General features: G+C 52.0%; 1 long non-coding RNA gene across 1 annotated transcript; it reads right to left on the bottom strand.

The window, feature by feature from the left end:
* Positions 1-6,845: 6,845 nt before the first annotated feature.
* LOC124308990 (uncharacterized) lies at positions 6,846-7,080 on the bottom strand. Its single transcript, XR_006909159.1, has 2 exons — positions 6,928-7,080; positions 6,846-6,875 (listed from the first exon to the last, which is right to left on the bottom strand). It is a non-coding gene; the product is annotated as an uncharacterized LOC124308990 (long non-coding RNA).
* Positions 7,081-9,684: the final 2,604 nt, after the last annotated feature.

Genomic DNA, 9,684 nt, shown 5'->3' with positions numbered 1-9,684 from the left:
TCTGTTCTATGTGAAGTGTTTGGGATTTGATAATTCGCACAATAGTTGGATAAATAAGACAGACATGTGACATAATTTGTTTATATTTTCCGACTGACAATAAAAGATTTTGAATATACAAATATTTCCACATTTTTTCTGCTTTGTACGCACATGTGCCATACTCTGTACTATGAAACCAATAATAATAATGATAATAATAATCATAATGGGTGTTCGAGGGCCACACGGTCAGCGATCATCACTGCATCGCCTTCGAAGTGGCAGGAGAGACAAGGACGACACGGACGAGGACCCTGCACCCCCCGCGGTGAAACGTAGACAAACTCGACGTACCGAAGTTCTCGGCGGGACTGGCGGCAGCGCCGGCCCCCATTGCCGACGTCCCCCCAGAGCTGACTGGCCGGCAAAGGGCGGAAAGACTAGCAGACGAGACGGCCAAACTGACGACGCGGCTGTGCGACAGCACAATGCCAAAACGACAGTACTGACGTAACAGACCACAACGATACTGGTGGACGAACGAGATAGCCGAGCTGCGGAAGAGTTGCCTGGCAAAACGACGACGGGTCACGAGGGCTGGAGGGAGATCCGAGAGGGAAACCCTTCAGGCCGAGTACAAGACTGAACGAAAACGACTGCCGTGTGCCATCAGAGACAGCAAGTCGCGATGCTGGAGGAAGCTCTGCGAGGAGGTGGATCGCGACCCCTGGGGTGCCGGTTACAAGATTGTAAACGGTAGGCTGGGGGCCCGGATCCCGCCAGAACTCAAGGATACTGAAACCGCACGACGGATCGTCGACGGACTGTTCCCTACGCACCCCACGCGTACGGACGTGACGAACGACAACGAGACCGCGGTGTCCCCCGTCTTCACCGCCGAGGAGGTCGTCGGAGCGACCAAAGCAATGAAGAGGGGTAAGGCGCCAGGACCGGACGGGGTACCGGCGGAGGTTCTTCGCCTGATAGCGAGCCTGAGGCCGGAGATACTTCTCGACCTCTACAACACGTGCCTTACGACAGGGACATCCAGCGACCGGTGAAAGGTGGCGAGGCTGGTTCTTATCCCAAAGGGTAAGGGTGACCCAGGCACGCATTCGGCCTACCGGCCGCTGAGCTTACTGGACACGACAGGGAAACTGTACGAACAGCTTCTGCGACCACGACTTACGGACGCGATACAGGACGGCGGAGGCCTCTCGGACCAGCAGTTCGGCTTCCGGAGGGATTGATCGACGATCGGAGCGATCCAAGAGGTGGTTGACTCCTTCCGGTCGACAGACAGACATTGCCACGCTGCGCGACCCGTCACGCTGCTGGTGACACTTGACGTTAAGAACGCCTTCAACTCGGCCAGGTGGGTGAATATCCTAGGATCGCTGAGAGGCGACTTCGGGGTCCCGCCTTACTTGCTCCGGGTTGTTGAAGACTACCTTTGGAACAGTAGGCTGACGTACGGAACGACCGAAGGCTAAGTGACGCGACAGATCACCGCGGGGGTCGTTCAAGGTTCCATACGAGGACCTGACTTCTGGAACCGGATGTATGACAGCCTGCTCAGACTGAAGCTCCCACTTGGCGTTTGCCTGGTCGCTTACGCTGACGACGTGGCGGCATTGATAGTCGAGTGAACTCCAGATCTGGCACAATACACACTGAACCAGACAATGAGACGAGTCGGATGGTGGATGACTGACCACGAAGTGCAACTCGCGACGGAAAAGACAGAACTGGTGCTTTTCACCAGAAGACGAATACCGACCACATCACGCATGACGGTCGGGACGGACGAGATCAAGACCAGAGGGGAAGTCAAGTACCTGGGGTGACCCTGGATACGAAGATGACCTTCTGGCCTCACATACGACGAACGGCTCAGAAGGCGGCTGAAAAGATAGCATCCCTAAGCCGCCTGATGGCAAACACAAACGGACCGAGACCAGGGAAACGGAGACTTTTGATGTCGACGGTGAACTTGATCCTCCACTACGGTGCGGAGATCTAGGCAGACTCCCTGAAGACTGAGTAGTACTGTCACGCAATGACGACGGTACAGAGACGAAGCGCGTTGAGGATCGCTTGTTCCTATCGGACGGTCTCAACACAGGCCGTTCTGGTGGTGGCAGGCGTGATTCCCGTAGACCTTCTTGCTTCCGAGCCACGGTGCAATCCTCTCAATCCACCAATGTGTGGTGGTCCTGCCTCGAGGGGGTCTTCTCTTGGGCATTCCCGCGTCGCACGCCTTAGTCAAGATGTCCGTAAGCCTGTCGACTTCTGAGTCAGTTGGATTGTCTGTCTGCTCCTCCCTTTTCTTGCGGAGGCAGATCATCATGGCCTCCTTGTCTCATTTATGGACGGTCCATCTGCCGTCGAGCCGCGTATCTAGTGGTTTACCAGGCTTGGCAGGTAAATCATGGCGATGCAGCGGTGGTCGCTGAGGGTTCCGTCCTCCAGGCCCCTTCACCCCTGCAACTTAGCCGCTACCTCCGGGCTATCTGCCGTAATGTCAATGACTGAGTTATAGCCAATACTCACCCTTTGCCATGTCGGTGCGCTGCCTTAGTTGACGGGGTGGAGGTCGAGCCTTGCCAGGAGCTCAACTACGGCCTGGCCCCTCACGTCCAGCTTTGAGGACCCCCAGCTCGGAGACTTCGCGTTGAAGTCCCCGGCAGTGATGATCCTGCCTTCTGCTGTTCGGATGCTGGCCTCCAGGCCATCCAGCTAGGCCTCGAAGTCGCTGGGCGTGACGTAGGGCGAGAAATAGCAGCTGAAGATGGTTAAGCCACTCGTTTTCGCCCAGACAAACCCCTCCCATCTTCCCCCCAGCGTGAGGGTGCCCGGGAGTTCGTCACCATTATAGCCGCGTCCCCCCTCTGATTCACCAGCCAGTTTCCCTGCTCTCCCGCGCCGCTGGGTTCCGAGACGATTAAGATCCCGGCCCTTTGAGCAGCAGCGGTCTGGGTCAGCAGGTCCTGGGCGGCCCGGCTCCGGTTGAGGTTGACCTGGAGTACTACCACCCCAGGCCTGCCCCTGGGTCCCGTGCTGGTGTTTCCTCTCACTATCTGCGTGCTGGGGTATTATTCCCGAGCCTCCACCCGAACGAAGCGCCTAGCGTGGTGAGGAAGAGCATTACAGTCTCCACGCCCGCCTTTTCTGCTCCCCTTACACCCGTGGAGTTGGGCACCACCCCTGCGGTTCTCCTGCTGTGCTGTAGTTTAGCCTTCTCCAGCTTCACCTTGAGGGCTCTGCATTGGCCGCTTCCGGAGAAGTGGTCCACCCTCGCCCCGCTGTTGATGCACACGACGCATCTTGGGCTGGTCCTCCCACACTCCTTCTTTTTGTGGCCGTTCTCCCCGCAACTTCTGCATGCATTTGCATTGTCAATACCCAGGCATCGGACCGCGTAGTACCCAAAACCTTGACACCGGTGGCACCTGTCCACCGTGATCCTCTCCCGGATCCGGCAGGCCGTCCACCCCATCTTGAGCTTACCGAGGGCCAATAGCCTCCGGGCAGTCCGCTCTAGCATTTTGCACAAAGTGGCCTGGGTACCCCCGAAGCCTACCCTCATCTTGATTGGGACCTCCAGCGGAGCTTTCGGGGCGCTGGAGAGAGCCGCCCTTACCTTCTCGTCTGTCGTCACTTCGTACAGGTCCCTGATCTCGACGGTCATGATCGGCTCCAGGGTCGAGACCTTCGCCTGTTCCCCTACAACCTCCCCGACCGTCTCCCTCAGGGCCTGGGCGCCGTTCGACCCCTTCACCTCGAGGAGGACATCTCCCCCCCCCCCAACCTTTGTCCGCCACAATGCCGTAACGTTGGCGCCGGCCTTTTCGGGGACCACTTCCTCCTTAACTTTCTTGAGGACGTCTGCGTAGTTACATCCCTCCGCTACCATGATGATGACGGCATCCGGCCGGATAGGCTTTCTTCTTGGCCCCCCCTTCGATGGAGCCGCAGCCGCCGGTTTCCGCAGGGCTGCTGGTTCGGGTGCCGCGGCAGTGGGTTTCACCGTTCCTTTCGGTCAGCCTCTCCTCACCACCTCGCTTCATCCGTCGAGTGCCTTGCACTTCTCCTTCTCCTCGGGGCGTGGCCGCTTCTTTGCTGCACCTACAGATGGCGAGATCTCCTTCCTTTTGGCAGATTTTTCCTTCGCTCCTGCTACGTCTTTCGTCGGTGGCTGCTTTAATTGTTGTGGCTAATCCTGCGGCCCTTCCTTCGTCGTCTGGACAGCCTGGACCGCGCTTTCCCGTGGAGCCTTAGCCGCTGCCAACTCTTCCTCCATGCGCCTCCACACCCTTTCTACCTGCCTCACGACGATGGCCGCCTTCGTCGTGTCCTCTTTCAGCGTCAAGCTGGTTTTCTTATGCACAAGGGCTAAGCCCTCCATGTCCTTGATGAGGGCAATCAGCGACTTCAGGTACTCCCTTCCGCTTATCTCCGACAAGCCTAGCGACGCACTGGGGTAGCTGTTCGTCCTTCCCTCCTACGTTACGGTCCTCGGGATCGCTCCTTTCGGTCCGCTGGCCGGCCTTCGGTCCCCTTCTGTCGCCTCCACGTCGATAAAGACTAACAGCGTCTGGACAGGCGCCGGCTCCCACATCTGCAGCTCCAGGCTGGTGATCCGCCTGGGCTGTGGTGGTGACCGGTGGATACTAGACCTTCTTGCAGAGGGATCTACCTCTAGTACCTTGTGACGGGTTTTGAGTCCGCACGAATACTATGGGTGGGGAAGACAATTAGAGACGGGGCGGATATAATCGGTAAAACTTTGTGTGTATATTTTTGCACCAGGGCTCGACTTAAATTAAGATGTACAAAAGGGTTGTAGACGTGAGCGGTGGCTGATCACGCCTCAGCCCTTAGCGTTGCTTAATACTAACTTACAGATACGCGCGCGGGGGGGGGGGGGGGGGGGGGGGAAGGAGCGTGGGAGGTGACGGGGAATGTGGGGTCGGAAGGGTTGATATGGCGAGGGGAGGGTGGTGTAGAGTGACGGGGAGTGTGTGGTAGACAGGGTTGGTATTGCGAGGGGAGGAGCAGATCGGCGGTAGAAGGCAGGCTAACCTGGTGACGTTGACGTGTGTGGGTGGATGTCTCGAGGTGCGGTGGAGGGTAGCTGGGTGTTCGGTGTTTGTGTGTGTCGGTGACTCTCTCTCTTTCTTTCTCTCTCTCTCTCTCTTTCGCTCTTAGGTTTGGTCTACGCCGGTGTGGCTGCTGCTACTGCCGTGCTCGTACTGAATCTCGCGCTCGGCTCTGCCGAGCGTCGGGGGGCTTCGGTGATGTTCGGGTCTTTCCCGACGGGACAGGGCTCACCCGTTCGGCTCTTCCCCGCGGGTTTGGGGTTTGTTGTGACTTGCACTCTAGGTGCAACGTCACAACTCCCCCCTCCCCACGCGGGGCGAGGCCTATAGGGTGAGCCGGTTTCGGTGACGGATTTTGTGGTCCTTTCGTCTGTGTATTCTCCTTTTGTTATTTTTGTTGTTTCTGTGTTGTCTGCTCCGATCTGTCGGGGTTAAGGGATGGAGGTTGGGTTGTATTTGCGGGGTGTGTGTTTGGTGTGGGTTGTGGGTCGTCTTATATCTACTTATTCTACTTGGTCTCGTGTGTCTTAATCAAAATCATGTTTTTTTCTCTTATATGAACTTATTCTATTCTTATATTATTTTGTACTTGAATTTTTGGTTTTGGTTCGGTGGCTCTCGTCGGTGTGGGTCTTGGTGAGTTTTTGCGTTGTTCTTTGTACCTCGTGGCTCGTGGTTTCTTCTCCCTTCTCTTCTCTCTTTTTGGGTTGTGTTCTGTTTCTTTGGCCTCCGTCTGTCGTTGTTCGTCCGTCGGTTTGGTGTTGTTAGTGTATTTGGTGTTTTCTGTTTTGTCCCTTTTTTTTTTTTTTGTATCGTATTGCGTCCCGTGTTGTGTGTGCGTCGTTGTTCGTCCGTCCGTTTGGTGTTGTCAGTTTGTCTAGTGTTTCCTGTTTTGTTCTTTTTTCTGTTTCCGTATTGATTTTCGTTTTTTGTATCGTTTTGAGTCCCGTGTGGTGTGTGTGGCTGGTTGGGGTGTTTGTGTATGTTCGACTGTGTCCGTGAGTGAGGTGGTGTCGGTGTTACTGTCTGTGTCGTTGTCCGTCGTTTGTGTTTGTAGCGTGCCTGTGTGTGTGGTTTCGATGTGTATCACTGTCTCTGCGGTGGAGGTGGTGGAATCTGTGTCGCTGTCGGTGTCTGGTGTGTTGGGGGGTTGTGTTTTGTGTGGTGCTGTTTGATGTGTGGTGTGTGGTTGGTGTGTTGAGGTGCTGGCTTCTGTTTCGTCAGTGTTTGTGCGTTCGTGTGTCCGTCTGGTCATGTATCTTTCTTTTTGTGCTCGTAATTCGTCGTATAGGGTGCTTGCTGGTTCTAAACTTGCAATTATGGCTATTATCTCGGGGTGTGGTCCTGTGTGTTGTTTGCATGTTTGTTTTGTCTGTGTCGATTCTGTGTGTCTGTCCATGTTGGCGAATGTCTGTAAGATTCTGTCTTCTGTTGTTTGTGGTCTCGCGAATCTGGTGTGTGTCCATTGAGGGGGTGATGCAGGGGGTGGTGTGTACCGTGGTGTTGGTGTGGGTGTGGGGCGTGTGGTTGTATGGGGTGTTTGTTTCTTGGTGGGTGGGTGTGTAGTCGTGTGTGTGGCCGTGGTTCGTGTGGTGTGGGTAACTGATTGTGGGTGTGTGATATTTTGTGGTGGGTGTGGTGTGTCTGTGTTAGTTTGTGTGCATGTTTGTATGTGTTCTGTGTATTTGGTGCCCCGGACCAGCCCGTTGCATTTCGGGCATTGCCTTGGTCCGGAGGGTGTAATTGTGTGTGTGGTCATCGTTGTGTGTGTTTGTGAGTGTCTCTGTGTGGCTGTGGGTGCAGTGGTTGTTAAGTGTGTTGTCGTCGTGGTGGTCTGTATTACCTTTCTGTATGTGGGGGGTGTCGGTAGTAGGGTTCGTCGGGTCTCCGTCTGGTGTGTGCCGTCGCGTCCGTATTTGTGTGGGTGTGGGGCCTGTCCTGGTGTTTGTAATAGTGGTGTTTTTTCTGTTTGTGTCGTCGTTGTCGTCGGTTTCGTCAGTCGTAGCGTCATCAGGGCCGGTATTTTTGTTTGCTGATTTTCCATGTTGTTTCTGTGGAGTGAATACACATGTTAGTTTATTTTCGGGGTGTGTTATTTGATTATGTATATAATTTTAGGTCTTCTATATGACATTTTCCTATATTTCTACCGCTCTCTGTTGTTAATTCGTATATTGTGGGTGAGACTTTTCTAGTGATTATGTATGGGCCTATGAATTTTTTATTTAACTTAGCTGTCGTTCGTTCTGGTCCGGATGAGAGTGCGTGGTTCTTTTTTAGTACTCTGTTTCCTTCCTTGAATTGAATGTCTCGTCTTCGTAGGTTGTAGTAGTGTGCTTGTTTTTCGTTTGCTTCTATCAAGTGCCTCTGTACTTCGTCTCTAAGTATTTGTAGTCGTCTCAAGTGGTCTGTCCATCTGTCTGTGTCTTGTAATTCTACTTCGTCGTGGTTCTCTAACTGATTTCTTAGACATTGTGTGGGGTTTAATTCCCTTCCTAGGTTTAAAAAGGCTGGTGTGTGTTTAGTTGATGTGTGTGTACATGTATTGATTGCAAATTGTAAGTCTTGTAAGTGTATGTCCCATTCTGTGTGGTCGTTGTTTACGTAGGCTTGGATCATTGTTTTAGCGGTTCTGTTGACTCGCTCTACGGGGTTGGCTTGTGCGTGGTATGGGGGGATTGTTGCGTGTCTTATGTTGAATTTTTGTGTCAGTTCGCGTATGAGTTTGTTTATGTATGGTGTGCCGTTGTCTGTCAGTAGTATGCGTGGTGTACCCCATCGTGATATTACGTGTGAGTGGAATGCCTGTTCTACTGTTTTGGCGTTTGCTTTGCGTGTCGGTATAATTTCCACCCATTTAGTGTATAGGTCTTCGAACACTATGATGTATTGGTTTCCTTTTTTTGATCGTGGGAGTGGGCCCATGATGTCGGAGGCTACTACTGTCCACGGTTCTTCGATAATTCTCATGCCCATTAGTCCTGCCGGTCGCGCTTGTATTGTTTTTGTTCTTTGGCATGTGTCACATTTTTTTATGTAGTTTACTGTGTCTCTGTACATCCCTGGCCAATAATAATTTTTTGCTACTCGTTGGTATGTTTTTTCGATCCCTAAGTGTCCTGCTTGTGTTACGTCGTGGTTTTCGTGTAGTATGTGTGTTATTTTGTCTTTGGGTGTGACTAGTTTCCATGGGTTTGTGTCTGGTAGGAGGTTTGAGTGTAGGGGGTTAGGGCGGTGGAAGTATAGTTGATTGTTTCTGATTCGCCACGACTCGTTTTTCTCTGGGCGTGTTTGTACTTGTGTTTTTTTGTATGTGTACCACTTGTCTGTCGTGTCTTCTATTGTGTCTATGTGTTCTTCGTCTTCGTGTCGTCTTGAAAGTGCGTCTGGCACGTCGTGCATTGTACCTTTTCTGTGTGTAATGTCAAAGTCGTATTCTAATAGTTCTAGTGCCCATCGTGCAAGTCGGCCTGTGGGGTTTTTCAATTGTCTAAGCCACTTCAGTGCGTGGTGATCTGTAATGACTTTAAAATGGTAACCTTCCACGTAGGGTCTGAATTTTTTGATGGACCAGAGTACCGCCAAACACTCTCTCTCAGTTGTTGAGTATTTACGTTCTGCCTCGCTTAGCGCACGGCTAGCGTAGGCTATGACATGCTCTTCGTCATCGAGAGATTGTGTTAGTACGGCACCTATCCCTGTTCCGCTAGCGTCTGTTTGTAGTGTGAATGTTTGTGTGTAGTCTGGGCATGCGAGTGTGGGTGGTGATGTGAGTGCGTGTTTGATTGTGTTCATTGCGTTTTCTTGTTCTTCCCCCCAGTGCCATTTCTGGTCTTTTTTCAGTAGTCGTGTTAGTGGTTCTGTAATGTGTGCGAAGTTAGGTATGAAGCGCCTGTACCATGATGCCATGCCAATTAGTCTCCGTAATTGTTTTATTGTTTTTGGGCTTGGGTAGTTTTCTATGGGTTGTGTTTTGTCGGGGTCTATGTGTAGTCCGTGTCTGTCTACTATGTATCCGAGATATTTTACTTGTGCGCATCCGAACTCGCACTTCTCTGGGTTTATTGTCAGTCCTGCGTCTGTAATTCTTTTTAGTATTTGCTCTAGTCTTTGTAAGTGTTCGTCGAATGTTTGTGTTACTATTATTATGTCGTCTAGGTATGCGAATGCATATGGTTCGCATTCTGGGCCTATGAGTCTGTCTAGTAGTCTTTGGAATGTCGCTGGTGCGCCTGTCAGTCCGTATGGCATTCTTTTAAATTGAAATAAGCCCATTCCCGGGACTGTAAAGGCTGTTATGTGTTTACTGTCTTCGTCGAGTGGTATTTGGAAGTATGCTTGGCTTAAGTCGATTTTTGATATGTACTGTGCTGTCCGTAGTTTGTCTAATATTGCTGTCATGTATGGTAGTGGGTATGCGTCTTTTTTTGATACTGAGTTTACTTTTCTAAAGTCTAAACAAAAGCGATATGTGTTATTTGGTTTTTTTATCATAACAATTGGGCTCGACCATTCGCTTTCTGATGGTTCTATCACGTCTTCTCTTAGCATTTTGCCTATTTCTGTGTGGACGGCTTCTCTAATTTTTGGTGATACCATA

The sequence above is a fragment of the Neodiprion virginianus genome, chromosome 7 (assembly GCF_021901495.1).
Source record: "Neodiprion virginianus isolate iyNeoVirg1 chromosome 7, iyNeoVirg1.1, whole genome shotgun sequence".
NCBI lineage: Eukaryota > Metazoa > Arthropoda > Insecta > Hymenoptera > Diprionidae > Neodiprion > Neodiprion virginianus.
Note: the sequence above shows the minus strand (reverse complement) of the source record. Positions and strands in the feature narration are given on the sequence as shown.